This window comes from Phacochoerus africanus, chromosome 3 (assembly GCF_016906955.1).
Source record: "Phacochoerus africanus isolate WHEZ1 chromosome 3, ROS_Pafr_v1, whole genome shotgun sequence".
NCBI lineage: Eukaryota > Metazoa > Chordata > Mammalia > Artiodactyla > Suidae > Phacochoerus > Phacochoerus africanus.
This window is the reverse complement of record NC_062546.1, coordinates 178,906,560-178,919,868: the sequence shown is the minus strand read 5'-3', so window position 1 is coordinate 178,919,868 and position 13,309 is coordinate 178,906,560.

The window sequence follows — 13,309 nt, the reverse complement described above, 5'->3', positions numbered from 1 at the left end:
TATCTACTCCATAGTTTGTAATAACATATATGGAAAAAAGAATGGAAATATTTATAAGTATGACTGACTCATTTTTCTGTACACTTGAGACTCATACAACATTTAACTCATACAACATTTTGTCAACTATATTCCAATAAAATTAGATTTTAAAAAAACAAGCAGTACAGTGGAGAAAGGATAGTTTTTTCAAGGAGCAAGGCTGGGAAAGCAATAAACCCTACCTCCTACTTCATACTCTATGCAAAATTAAATTCTAGATGGATTAAAAATGTAAATGTGAAAGAGAGATAGAGTTCCTAAATTTAAGATATAGGCAAACACATCATGATATTTATTTTTAAAAAATTCTCAAATGGTGTATAAAATGTCCTGATCAAAAAGTAAAACATTGCTATATTTAGTAGTTTGACCCTAGGAAGATTTATCACAATACATCATTACGTTCTAAAGAGAAAAAAAACAAAACAAAACAAAACAAAACACAGATAGATTGGGAGAAATTTGTAACACAACACACACACACTCATTCAACTACAGTCAACAAAGTGCTTAAATTTAGAATATATAAAGCACCCCTACAAATCAGTAAGAAAAAAAAAAAGACCCAATAAAGAATAGATAAAAGATTTGAACAAGCAGTTACAATAAAGGGTGTCATAATATCCAAACATGAAAAGATGTTCAGCCTCATTTGTCATCACAGAAATGAAAATTTAAACCGTATTGCAACAACACAACACATTTACCAGGAGAGCTAAAATACGAAGGAACAAAGACAAAAATAAATTTTAAAACAGAGAAGTTTTGATGAGGGTGTGGAGCAAATAAAACATTTACTGTTAGCAGGAGTGTAACAGTTTCAACAGCTTTGAAAAATTGCTTGGCAGTGTCTACTGGTGCTGACTATGTAGGCACAACCTCTGGCTCAGCAGTTCTCCTTTTAGATAAATGCCCAACATAACTAAACTCATATTCACCAAAAGACATGTACAATGGTGTCCACACGGTATTATTCAGAACAGCCAATAAAAACAATTGTTTGATAACAACTTGAATGCCCATTAATAGAAGAGATAAATAAGAAATAGTATATTCATACAACAGGCTGTGATTTAACAATGAGAATGAATAATCTACAGGTATACAAAACAAGGTGGATGAATACTATTACCATATTTTTAGCCAAAGAAGCCAGACACAAAAGAAAATATGGGTACAATTCTGGTTCTATAAAATAAAAAACAGGCACAATGAATCTATGATGTTAGCAGGGTAATGTTACCTTTGTGAGGTAGTAGAGACTGGAAATGGCACCTAGGGAGCTAGTTATGTTCTGTCTCTTGGTTTGGGTAATGATTATATGGGTACGTTCACTTGGTGAAAATTTGTCAAGCTGTATGCTTATGACATGTGTACTTTGCACATATGCACGACTTCAAAAACAAAATTACTAAAGAAACTTTAGAACAAGATACAATAAACTTGATAGAGAAAAGTTCACATCAGGAAGTATATGGGAGATTGGGAGTTCCCACTGTGGCACAGAGGAAACGAATCTGATTAGTTACCATGAGGTTGAGGGTTCAATCCTGGGCCTCACTCAGTGGGTTAAGGATCCAGCGTTGCTGTGAGCTGTGGTGTAGGTTGCAGACAGGGCTCGGATCCTGCGATGCCGTGGCTCTGGTGAAGGCCGGCCAGCTGTAGCTCGGATTCAACCCCTAGCCTGGGAACCTCCATATGCCTCAGCTCTGGCTTTAAAAAGACAAAAAAAAAAAAAAAGAATTATCTGGGAGATTATAAAAGTATAATGAGAAGGGACAAGTGTTTTATTAAATCATATATCAAAGTTACAATAATTAAAAGCATAATAGTGTAAACTAGTCATTGTCTGTTTTCTTCTCCAGATCAGTTATTGCCTTTGTCTACTCTGCTCTGGAGAAGCAAAATGACTATCCTGGGGGATAGTCGTTGGAGTAGGACACCCTTTTGCATCATATATACCATGTGCATAAGTTATCTATACTAAAATTAAATTAATCATGGTATTTTGTTTAAAACAATATTTTCCCATCACTTTTGGGATATCCTCTAACATTCTATTGCTTCCCAGCCTGATCTTGCTCTGAAGGTGAGGCTGTCAACATATTGAGAATAGTTATCAAACTCATTTCCAGGCAGTCCTCTCTATCAAGAAGGCCCCAGGACACAGGTTATGGAAAGCAGATTTCTCCACTGGCTGATTTGACTGGTGAGAAACATCAATCTTTCTCCCTACCCCCAAGAAAAGACTGAAAGTCCAGGGTTGGGATCAGCAATGGGTGTCAGTATATGCTGATCATGGGTTTATTGTCATCAACTGAGAATGGCCTCAGTGGATAATTAATTCTGTCACCTAATTACTGCTAGAAAGTGTGGCCTAATAACACTTAATCCAAAGCTTTAAAATCACTTGGCAAACTTCCAAAGTTTAATTGGCTTATGGTTAATAACTTTATACCATAGGTCAATTCATTTAGTTACCTAGGGGTATATTTTTCTAACCAGTTTATCTTGGAGCTAAACCAGGAAATATCTTTGATTAATATTAGGTGTTCTGTTGTTGCCTTATTGATATTTTTATGGCTACCAGGAACAATTGGGAACACCTGCTTTGGCTTTTTTTTTTCTCGGAATAAAATGGTTATGACTCTGTTCAATGGTGGCATAGAATTTTGGGAACTTGAATGCCCCTTTATTCATTTGTTGGAATAGACATAACACTAAAAAAAAAAAAATGCTTTGGGATCACATGGCTTGTCAAATATTCTACTCAAATTCAGATAACAAGTGGAAGTGAGGAATAACACCGATCTTAAGGACTTTCTGATTTCCAGGCTTTGCCAGAAAAGACATTTTAAAACTTTCCAATGTTCAATTTTTAAAAAATTATTTGACAAGAAATAAAATTTAAAAAACAGTTCAATTATTCATTTTTTTCTGGACATTCCAAATCCTATAACCTATAACCTATTTCCCATTGCCCTTAGAATAAAATTCACATGCCTTTCCATAGATTACTATGCCTACTTCTAATTTCACCTCAACTCCATTCACTCTGGTCCAGCCACACCAGCTTCCCTGTTCTCTCTCCAACACACCAAAATTTTCTTACTTTAGAAACTTGCAGTTATTGTTCTCTAAAAACTTCCTTCCTAATCATGTCAGGACTAGTTCTTTCTCATCATATACATGTGCCTCAATTAGTGTTTTTCAATTATTATCCTCTTAGTTATTCCCCTCTATAATTTTCCATAATACTGTTGTATTATTTTCATAACATATATCGCTGTTTGAAATGATTTTAGTGATTTGTTTACTGCCTATTTTCCAAACAGTATGTCATCTCCGAGACCATATCCATCTCATTCATCTATCTCCAGTGTCTAGAACAGAGTCTAGCACATAGCAAATGCTCAGTACATATTTTTAACTATTTCTTATTGAATAAGTAAACAAATAAAGCTAGATTATCAGAGTAGAGACTTACATTCAGGGGCAAGCAGCCATAAAATCTAACCTTTATATCATAGAAAAATTTGAGGATTTACTCCACGCTATTCCACAGTATTCTTCTAAGGTATTTACAAAAGGTATTTATTGCACACATTTATATACAAGAGCAAGTAGCAATTTATGTCCTCTGATCTGGAATCATCTATCTCTTGTACCCTGTCTTGTTTCTATCCCTTGTTGCCAGGAAACTCAGGACCAAATCTAAGACCCATCTCCAAAAGCCAGACAGAAATTTATGGAGCACATTCGGAGTCCTTAGGATCCTGAGTCATTCCCTGGTATCACTCTATCCATCTTTTATTTTATTTTATTTTATTTTATTTTATTTTATTTTATTTTATTTATTTTATTATAATGTAGTCATATACATTTCTGTAAATTGTCTCAAATTCTACTTGGAATAAGATAAGTTGGGAAAAAAAGAGATCTATGTAAAATATGCGTGTCCATTCAGGGTCTGCACGCAGCCTAGCTCAGAACAGCCTCCTCTGCAAACCCTTCAAGTGCTTACTTACTCCTTCTCAGAATTAAGGTGGCTCTTGTCCATTGGTTACGATTCAGCATTTGATCAAATACTCTCTTATACTATGTTCTAGTTGTTCAGCAATATAGATCCTATAAGATTTTAAGTCCTTACATATATACATATGTTCTCCACAGCATTTAGAATAGTACCTGCCACCTAATAGGCACCTAATAGAACTTTATTAAATTAGAAAATGAGCAAATGACTTAATGGGCCACATGGCTCAATGAAGGATAAAATTCTTTTAAAAATCTCTAAAAAAGAGCAAAATCAGTTCAAACATTCTGGTATTATGGAATCATATCAATTGAAACAGTGGGAGGAGTTCACGCTGTGTCACAGTGGATTAAGAATCCAATTGCGGCTGCTCCTGTTCACTGCAGAGGTATGGGTTCCATCCTAGGCGGGTGCAGTGGATTAAAGGGATCCTGCATTGCTGCGGGTGAGTCTGGGGTTTAGTCCCTGACCTGGGCACTTCCACATGCTACAGGTGTGGCCACAATACTAAACAAAATGCACACACACACACACACACACACACAAATGGGAAATTAGGAGATTTTTGTCTAATAGGTTTCCCACAAGAGCAAAGTATTGACAGTACCCAACTATATAAATATTAAGGGACAGTGTATGCCATGCCTTTAGGATACAGAATTTGACTAGACACAGATTCGTCAACTAGGCAGTGCTTTTGTATTGATTCTAAAGTGCTTTTTGGATGAACTTTGAAAGCCATTTGCTGAGTGTGGGATTTTGTATGCTTGGGGTTGTCGATAAATGTGTTTTGCTATAATTAATAACTATATGTTCTTGCACCTGTGGGGAAGATGAAGCATCTTTCTAATTTCACGTTCAGCAATAAACATGAGCAACTGTCTGCATGATTCTTCTTTTGATTCCAGCTGCCAGCAGCTTGGAATGCTTTGAGTCCAGCTAACTCTACATTCCCTCATTAGCTGGTGTCCCCATTTATTTTTCTGCCTAAATGGTTAGAAAAGTCATTTTGTTTAGCTCATTCGGATCTGGTGAGAAAGATACCAGCAAATCAACACCTGTCACTTTTCAGTAAGTCCTAAAAAGAACAGGGGCTTTGTAGCAGATTTGCCTTGGCAGGAAACAAAATGCTCAAGGATTGCAGTAAATGATTGGATTCTATGAATCTGCCCTCTCCTTCCTTAAAGTGGGGAATGAGCATCTGTCTATAATGGACATAATTAATCCAAATCACTTATAAGACAATAAAATTTTATTAGGTATTCTTAAAAACTAAGAACACACCAACTGTTTTTAATAGGATTTTTCTTGATTGTAGCTAGTGAGTTACATTTGTTGAGGCTCTTTTTCCAACAGTTAATTTTTTAAAAATAACTTTTACTTTTAGTTAAGTAGCTTTGGTATAACATTGCCAGTGGTAGATCAAATACATCCATTATCTTCGGTTTAGTCCCTATGTTTTGGAAACAATTTGTTGGTAACTAAATTCCTGGATGTGTCATTATATATTTGTCATTCCCAGCACCTGAGAGACTTTCTCTCTTTATTATCTATTAAGAGAAGTGTTTCCCTCTCATCTCTGAACAGCTGGGTTTCTCTCTCTACATTGATTTTTAGATACCTCTGTGCTTGAGAGCACAAACATGGCAAAACATTTCAAAATTCTTTCTGATTTGATCAGATCCTATTGTGAGTTAACTGTTGTGAGAACTTCATCCCTTGAAAGTGTATTAACAAGGATGTTATGGATTTAATTACCTGTCTATTCACAAAGGGTTAAGCTGACCCCCAGAAATCAGCAATTTGTTCTTAATATACCTGCTATGTACCAGGTATATTCCTAGAGCAGTCTACATGGATTACCTTATTTTCCTGAATTACAATTCTATAAACTAGGTACTATTACTGTCCCCTCTTTTCTTCAATAAAGAAACTGAAGCAGAAGAAGTTTACATAGTTTGCCTGAAGTCATGCAGCAAGTCAGTGGTTGATGCATGCTTCAAACCCAAGAAATCCAGATTTTAATCATTATGCTCCAGTACCCTCCACTTGGGTAGAGGGTAGAAGAAGAAGAACAAGTAGTGTACACTTATTTCTCTAAAGCCCATCATGTGCTTACTGTCGCAAAGCACTGTGGTAAAATCCTATGTGTGTATTCTCTATGTAGGTGCCTTTTAGTAGATCACGTCCAAAATAATTGTTATTGCCAGGCTGACATCGTCTGCTCCTAGTTGTAGCTATACAACTGCTTCAGAACTTCCTGTCTGTTTTATAAACCTAATCCAAACAGATCTTTCTGGCAGTGATTCTGTTTTCCATTTCAGTCAGTCAAAATTACTGTTATTACAGATCTTGATTTCAGTTGACTTTAAAGCACCACCTAGCCTTCAACAACAAAATATTACTTTGTGCTACAGGAAAGCTGAGTATGTCTTCAAGTAAGAAAGTGCTGTTCAGACACTGTTGATGAGATTTGCACTGTGAATGGTGTTTACAGCCATGACGGCGACAATGCATGGAAGTCTTCAGGCTCTTGCATCAATTGAAATTATTTGCAAGTTATGTAATTGGAGTTAGAGGTGTTTGATTAATTAAATACAGCTATAAATTCTTTGCTACTTCTCCCATTGAAAGGTGGAGTTTAATTTCTGTTTCTTCTTACATATGAACCTGATTAATGATGTATTTGATGAATTTCAATGCAGTAAAAGTGATATTCTGAGAGTTCCAAGGATAAGGTCATAAGACTTTCACCTTCCATTTAGATCTTTCAAAGACTTACCCTTGGGGAAGCCAACTGTTATGTGAGAAGTTCAGTTTCCCTGAGATCACCATGATGGAGAGGCCAGATGTAGGCACTCTGGCTGACAGCCTCAGCTGAAGCCATACTTCCATTCATTCTTTCCAAGGCATGTGAGTGAAGCCATACTGGACCTTCAAAACCAGCCCAACTGTAGCTAAATACACAAAGTAAGCTCAACCAATGCCAGAAAGGCAGACAAATAAAGAGCCAAATCTGGTCCAAATATCTAACCTACGTACATAACTATGGGATATAATCAAATAGTTGTTTTAAGCCACTGAGTTTGGGGTAGTTTGTTATGCAGCAATGGATAGCCACAACAGAAAAAGTAAATGGCTCTGCCACAAAGGACTTAAACCTGACATTCACATTCTATCATCACAAAGCTTTAAATTTCCTAAGCTCTAAAGAAGTCATCTCATATACATAAGCAGATTTCACTTCCACATTGGGATCCAGCTAAAAAAACATGGACCTCTGACTCGCCCCTATTACTGGCCCCTCAGAGTACACTTCCAGTGTATTGAGAAATGAGTCCATGTAAGCTGGCTGCTTTGCTGGCAGAATTCATCATCCTCTGGGTCCTCCGAAAGGCTTTCAGCTCCCATAGCTTCTAACTGTAATTCACAGTTTCATTAGCCTCTTCACCTGGACGCAAATCAATTCACGTGACTGTATAAATACACAGATAACATCCACCTCTTCCTTTGTCCATTTCTCCTGCCCTCCTCTCAAATCCTTTATCTTTCTCTTGCTTTTGTTTACTCCCTCTCCTGAAACTGCATCTCCTTCCCAGACCTACTGCTTCTCTCTACCTCCTCCTTTCACACCGACATGAACTTGGGCCATGACTTTGCCTCTCTTCATATCTGTAAATTAGGGATCCGTGAACTTTAAAAATAGGTCATATAATTTAAATGTTGGCATAGCACATGATACAGAATAAATGCTCAAAATATGTTTGCCTTCATTAATATCATTACTATTATTCTTCTGTCTAAAGCAATAGAGGTCCTGGCAGTCAACTCATGCCAATAAACACTTGTTAGACTAGCAACTGCTACTGCATGCCATGACTCCTTCCCATAAGAATCTGAATTCTGGCTCAATGGTAATGAACCCAACTAGTATCCATGAGGACATGGATTCAATCCCTGGCTGTGCTCAGTGGGCTAAAGGATCTGGCATTGCTATGAGCTCTGGTATAGGTCACAGATGCAGCTCGGATCTGGTGTTGATGTGGCTGTGGCATAGGCTGTCAGCTGCAGCTCTGATTCAACCCCTAGCCTGGGAACCTCCATATGCTGCAGGTGCAGCCCTTAAAAAACAAAATAGAGTCTAAATTCTATTCGGGCCCACTCAGAACCACTTCTTCCATAATCAAAGCCTTCGAATCAAAGTAACTGCACTTCCCAGAAAATCATAGCATGTCCTGGTGTAAGTATGTCCTGGTGTAAGTATGATATCCAAACTCAGCCTACAAAGAAACTATTTGCCAAACTGTCACTGAGGTCATTCTAGAAACCCAAATTTGTGCAACTAAATTACTATTTATAATTTCATTGTTTTGTTCAATATGATTATGTTATTTCTGATGGACACATCAAAGTTGTTTTAAATTGGGTAAATCTGATTAGCAGAATATTACAGTGGGAAAAAATAAATTTAAAATAAATAAATAAATAATAAAAAATAAAATAAAATAAAATTTGTTATCTTAGTCCAAGTAGTATATAATATGACACTGGAATACATTTCGGTGTCATATTACATCAATATCAATATGATATACAAATATCGACCTAGAAAAACAATTGTCAATTTTATCTTCCTAGAATATCTTTTTATTCAGAGATCACTAAATATTTTACATTTCATGAATTTCACTTTTATGTTGCAAAGAGGTCATCAATAACTATTAGAATTTCTTTTTTAGGGCTCTTTTTCAGGGCTCTTTTCCCCCCAGAATCTAATAAATATTTAGTAAGATATGTACTTATAACTGATTTCTTTCCAATCTTTAAAACTAAATATAAAAGTGCCTGCTAGACATCTCCATTTAGATGTTACAAAACAATAACAACAGCATCAGTAGTAATAATAATGGCTAGCACTTATCATAGCACTTACTCTGTATCCAGCACTTCTTGATGTATCTAATTTACATTTTCTCAGTCTTATCATCACAACAATCCTACAGATAGGTATTTTATTCCCATTTCACAGAGGAAACTGAAGTACGAAAAATTTAAATAACTTACTCAGGATCACACAGATACTGAGAGTCCGAGCTTGGATTCAATCCCAAGAAGACCAGGTCTGGGGTCTGGCTTTTAACGACGGACACCTGGAACTCTTGTGCCTAAAAGAGAATTCACCATTTCCAGCCATAAACCCACTCTGACACCTGGGTTCACTAGTGCCAAAAATATCACCTGACCTCTCACCTGTTTCCTCAGGCAAACAAGGAGTTCTGAATCTAAATCCTCTCACCCATCCAAACCCATCATGACAGTTCTTCCTCCCAAATAACATTTTCCAAACTGGTTTCTCTTTCCCGCTCTGGTCCAGGTGACTCTCTTGCTCTCTCTCTCTTGATCATTGCATTAGCCTCTTGTCTGTCTGCAATCTTGCTTCATTCAATCCATTCTCCATTCTGTAATCAAGGTGAGTTTTTCAAACACGAGAATAATTATGTGACCTTTGAACTTAAAAACAACAGCTTCCTTTTATCTTTAGCAAAGTGTTCAAATTTTTTAACGCGGCTTACAGGGCACTTAGGGTTTAGTCTGTGCTATTTCCCACCCTCACCATCAAACCTGCATGCGCAATTCTCTAGTCACACTCAGCTTCCTTTGACTCTTCAAACGCTGAATGTTTTCTTTGCCTCGGGGTCTTTGAGCACATTATTTTCACTGTGCGTTCTCACTGTAAGATACACCACACTTCTTCACCTGGCAAATTCTTACTTATCCCTTGGGGTCCAGTTTAGATGTTAGCTCCTTATGCAACCTGCCCTGATCTGCTCCAGGCATGTGTTCATATAGCCCTTAAACTTCCCTTACTAAAGCATTAATCAAATTCTAGTAAAATATTTTTTTAACTTTCTGCTTTCACCACTAAACTGTGAGCTTCATAAGTACACATCTACTTTATTTTATTTATAGATGCTCAATGAATATTTGTGAAATTGATGAATACATTTAAGACACAGAGGGCTAAGAAAAGTGATACAAAGATATTATATACAAGAAACTACATACTCATAAATTGTGTATTTTCTACCCCAAAATAGATTTGCATAAACAGTCTGTGTGAAATATTCTATAATAGGCATTTTAAAAGATAAAAAAGGAACAAACTATAATGGAGAAAAAATAAGTGAAGTTATAGATTAAACATAATTTTTGAAGGTTGATAAATATGTGCTTATTTAATATCATGGTCATGAAGATATACACAAGTATTCATAAAATTAATGAAACAATAACCAAGACTGAAGAGAATTCTATTGATCTTGAGAAGCTGATTGAAGATTTTGAAAAATTAATGTTTACGGAGTTTCCTTTACAAACTCTCCAGTTTCTTGCATAGATCAAGACTGAAATGAAGATCAGAGGTGCTGGAGTTCCCATTGTGGCTCAGCAGTAATGAACTCAACTAGTATCCATGAGAAAGTGGGTTTGGTCCCTGGCCCTACTCAGTGGGTCTGGGATCCCGGCATTGCCGTGAGCTGTGGTGTAGGCTGCAGACATGACTCAGATCCCCATTGCTGTGGCTATGGTGTAGACTGGCAGCTGCAGCTCCGATTTGACCCCAAAGACCAAAGGCCCAGTGTAAACTAGATCAAGCTCCTGCAAGTAAAGGAGAAGATAGGAACCTACAACTCAAAGGGAAGACAAGATCAAACACTTCTCACTACATTTTTTAAAATCAAAATTGTGTGGATTCAGTAGTTTTGAGCACCTATTGTAATTTAAGTTCCAGGGCAATAATAATTGGTAAGACAAATTCATCTCTACCTTCCATAGATGTGGAAAAGTACCAGAGACTCATGATTGGCTTTCAGCCCTAAGTTTCAGTTTGAAGAAAATGGGTACTGAAATGATCTGGAATTATTTATAGTGCGGTAACCTCAATGGATCAAAGAAAACCATCAGTGACTAAAAGCAACCATGTGGACATTAGTACAAATACAGTAACCGAAGAACCATGTGTTTCATGTACTTCTGGAAATAAGTTTGAAATCAGCCTTCCAGAGAGATTAGCATGGCAAAACCCAAATAGGGTAAGCCAGGGACCATTCCCTGACATTTGTAAGTCTTTGGGACCCAAAAGATCCCCAGATTCCTACAGAACCAGACAGTAGAGTGAATGGAGTACTTCTGAGGAAAATAGGACTTCACACAGTACACCAAGACAAGTAATAGTAGACTTAGTACAAGGTGATTTTTCACTCTGAAGTCTCCCCCCCTTAATATTGGGAAAGTCAATTCAATGCTGTTTATCTTATTCCAATGTAATGAATAAAGTATGAATCTAATTGACGTCAAATATGCATGCCTCATGGTTTTAAAAAATCTCTAAAACTCCTCCTCACTCACATCTTAACTGCAACAATACCATTTTCCCCCTAGAGCTTCCTATATATTTTAATTATGAGTGGGAAGAAAAGTATATCAAACCTTGCAAATAACATGACATTATGTCCTCAGTTTAATTAGAAAACATTCTTTAAAAAGGATCCATATGTAAATCCTCTTGAATGGGGAGATTAAAACGAATGTTACAGTCTAATTAAATTATTCCATATAAATTTCGTTTGCAGCATTCTATGTGGAAATTTGTAGAGAGTTATGGGGAACACTTAGCAGAATATTTCTGTTATGCTAATGACCTCAAAGCCCTACCATATTTCATCTTTCAGGATCTTGCATAAGGAGGTGGAAGGGAGACTATGAAGATTACTGAATGTGCTTGAATTTCAGAAGGAAAAATATAGTTATCTAGAGAATGGATTTTTAGAATGTACTTTTATTAATAAAATGCATTTTCAAGTTATTTCTTTTTTTAATAACACGTTTTGAGCTTTTAGATTCTCCTTTCTTCATGTTGATATCTTTCTTGTCTGACTTCATTGAGGCTGCCAATAGCACTAAGCTTTGTGTGGGAAGCTGTCATCTGGGAACACAGCATCTTTGGCTTTTTTGTGAGATTGCCGGTGATGCTTCCTTTGATGAACAAAAGCACTTCTCTGGGGTTTGTGTGTTTCTTCTAGGAAACACCTTAAAGAAATAATTAGCTAGGCTGGAGTTTCAGGAGAGAGAAAGTGAGCCTTTACTGCTACCAGAAAAGCCTATTTTTTTGTTTTGTTTTGTTTTGTTTTGGTCAACAATCAATAGTTTCCTTTGTGAACACCGGTCCTTTATAAAATGAAAGTTGTAGAGACTCAAAAAATGGTCTTTAAGTAACAAGGGGCACTCACAAATTGTGCTAATTTTGACTTGCTGTTTTTTTTTTCCCCCATTACTGCATTGATCTCAACAGCTGTAGGTACTTAAACTCGCTTTCTGGAACCCTTGCTCCCTACATTATGCACAAGAGCAGAAGTAGGGACAATTATTACCAATTTTTCACAGAGCCCAGGGAGCCGCTCGAGAGGAGGATAGACATTCTTCCCCCTGCCACCTTCCCTTCACACTTTCCAATTGCGACAGCATCTCATAAAATAGCACAGTAATATTCATTAGGAAAAATAGAATTTTTATATGTGAGAACAAAGGAAAGAGATGCTATAAGAGAAAGAAGGGAAAGTTAAGCTAGTCTTTTCAAGCTAAGGGTGTCTCAAATGATATGTAATGAAAGGTCTTTGTGAGTTTGATTGGACGTATGTGAGCATTTGCGACACCTGTGCCTGCAGGGGGCCGCACCAGCAGCCAAATGGTAATACTGGTGTGTAATTACAGAGCACTTAACTGCATTCAGCCATGGTTTGTTTCTCTGATAATTTCCACTTTCATTGTTCAAGAGGCTGTGGACACTGTAGAAGCTGAGGTTCAAGTACCTGCAGCTGTTGAGATAAATGAATGTAGTAGCTGTTTTTAAAAGTTTCCAATAGGAATGCTGTTTAAAAGGTAAGTTTGACAGAAGTACAGTTAAAATATTCTACTTACCTTTCCAAAGACATAAAATCCTTTACCTCTAACTGGATCATTCTTTAGTCGTCTTTCTTCCTCATTTCGCAAGTTGGCTGAGCTCCTTTTCCCCCCATAAGTAAAGCTGGTTTCTCCTTGCATGCTAATAAATTCTCAGTGTGGAAAAAGCTACTTCAATTTCTATTCAGCTCTGCAGGCATAGCCCCTATGTTGTCTGCACTTGTGATATATAATGGAATCTGACATTTTAAAATGTGTTAACCTATTTATATA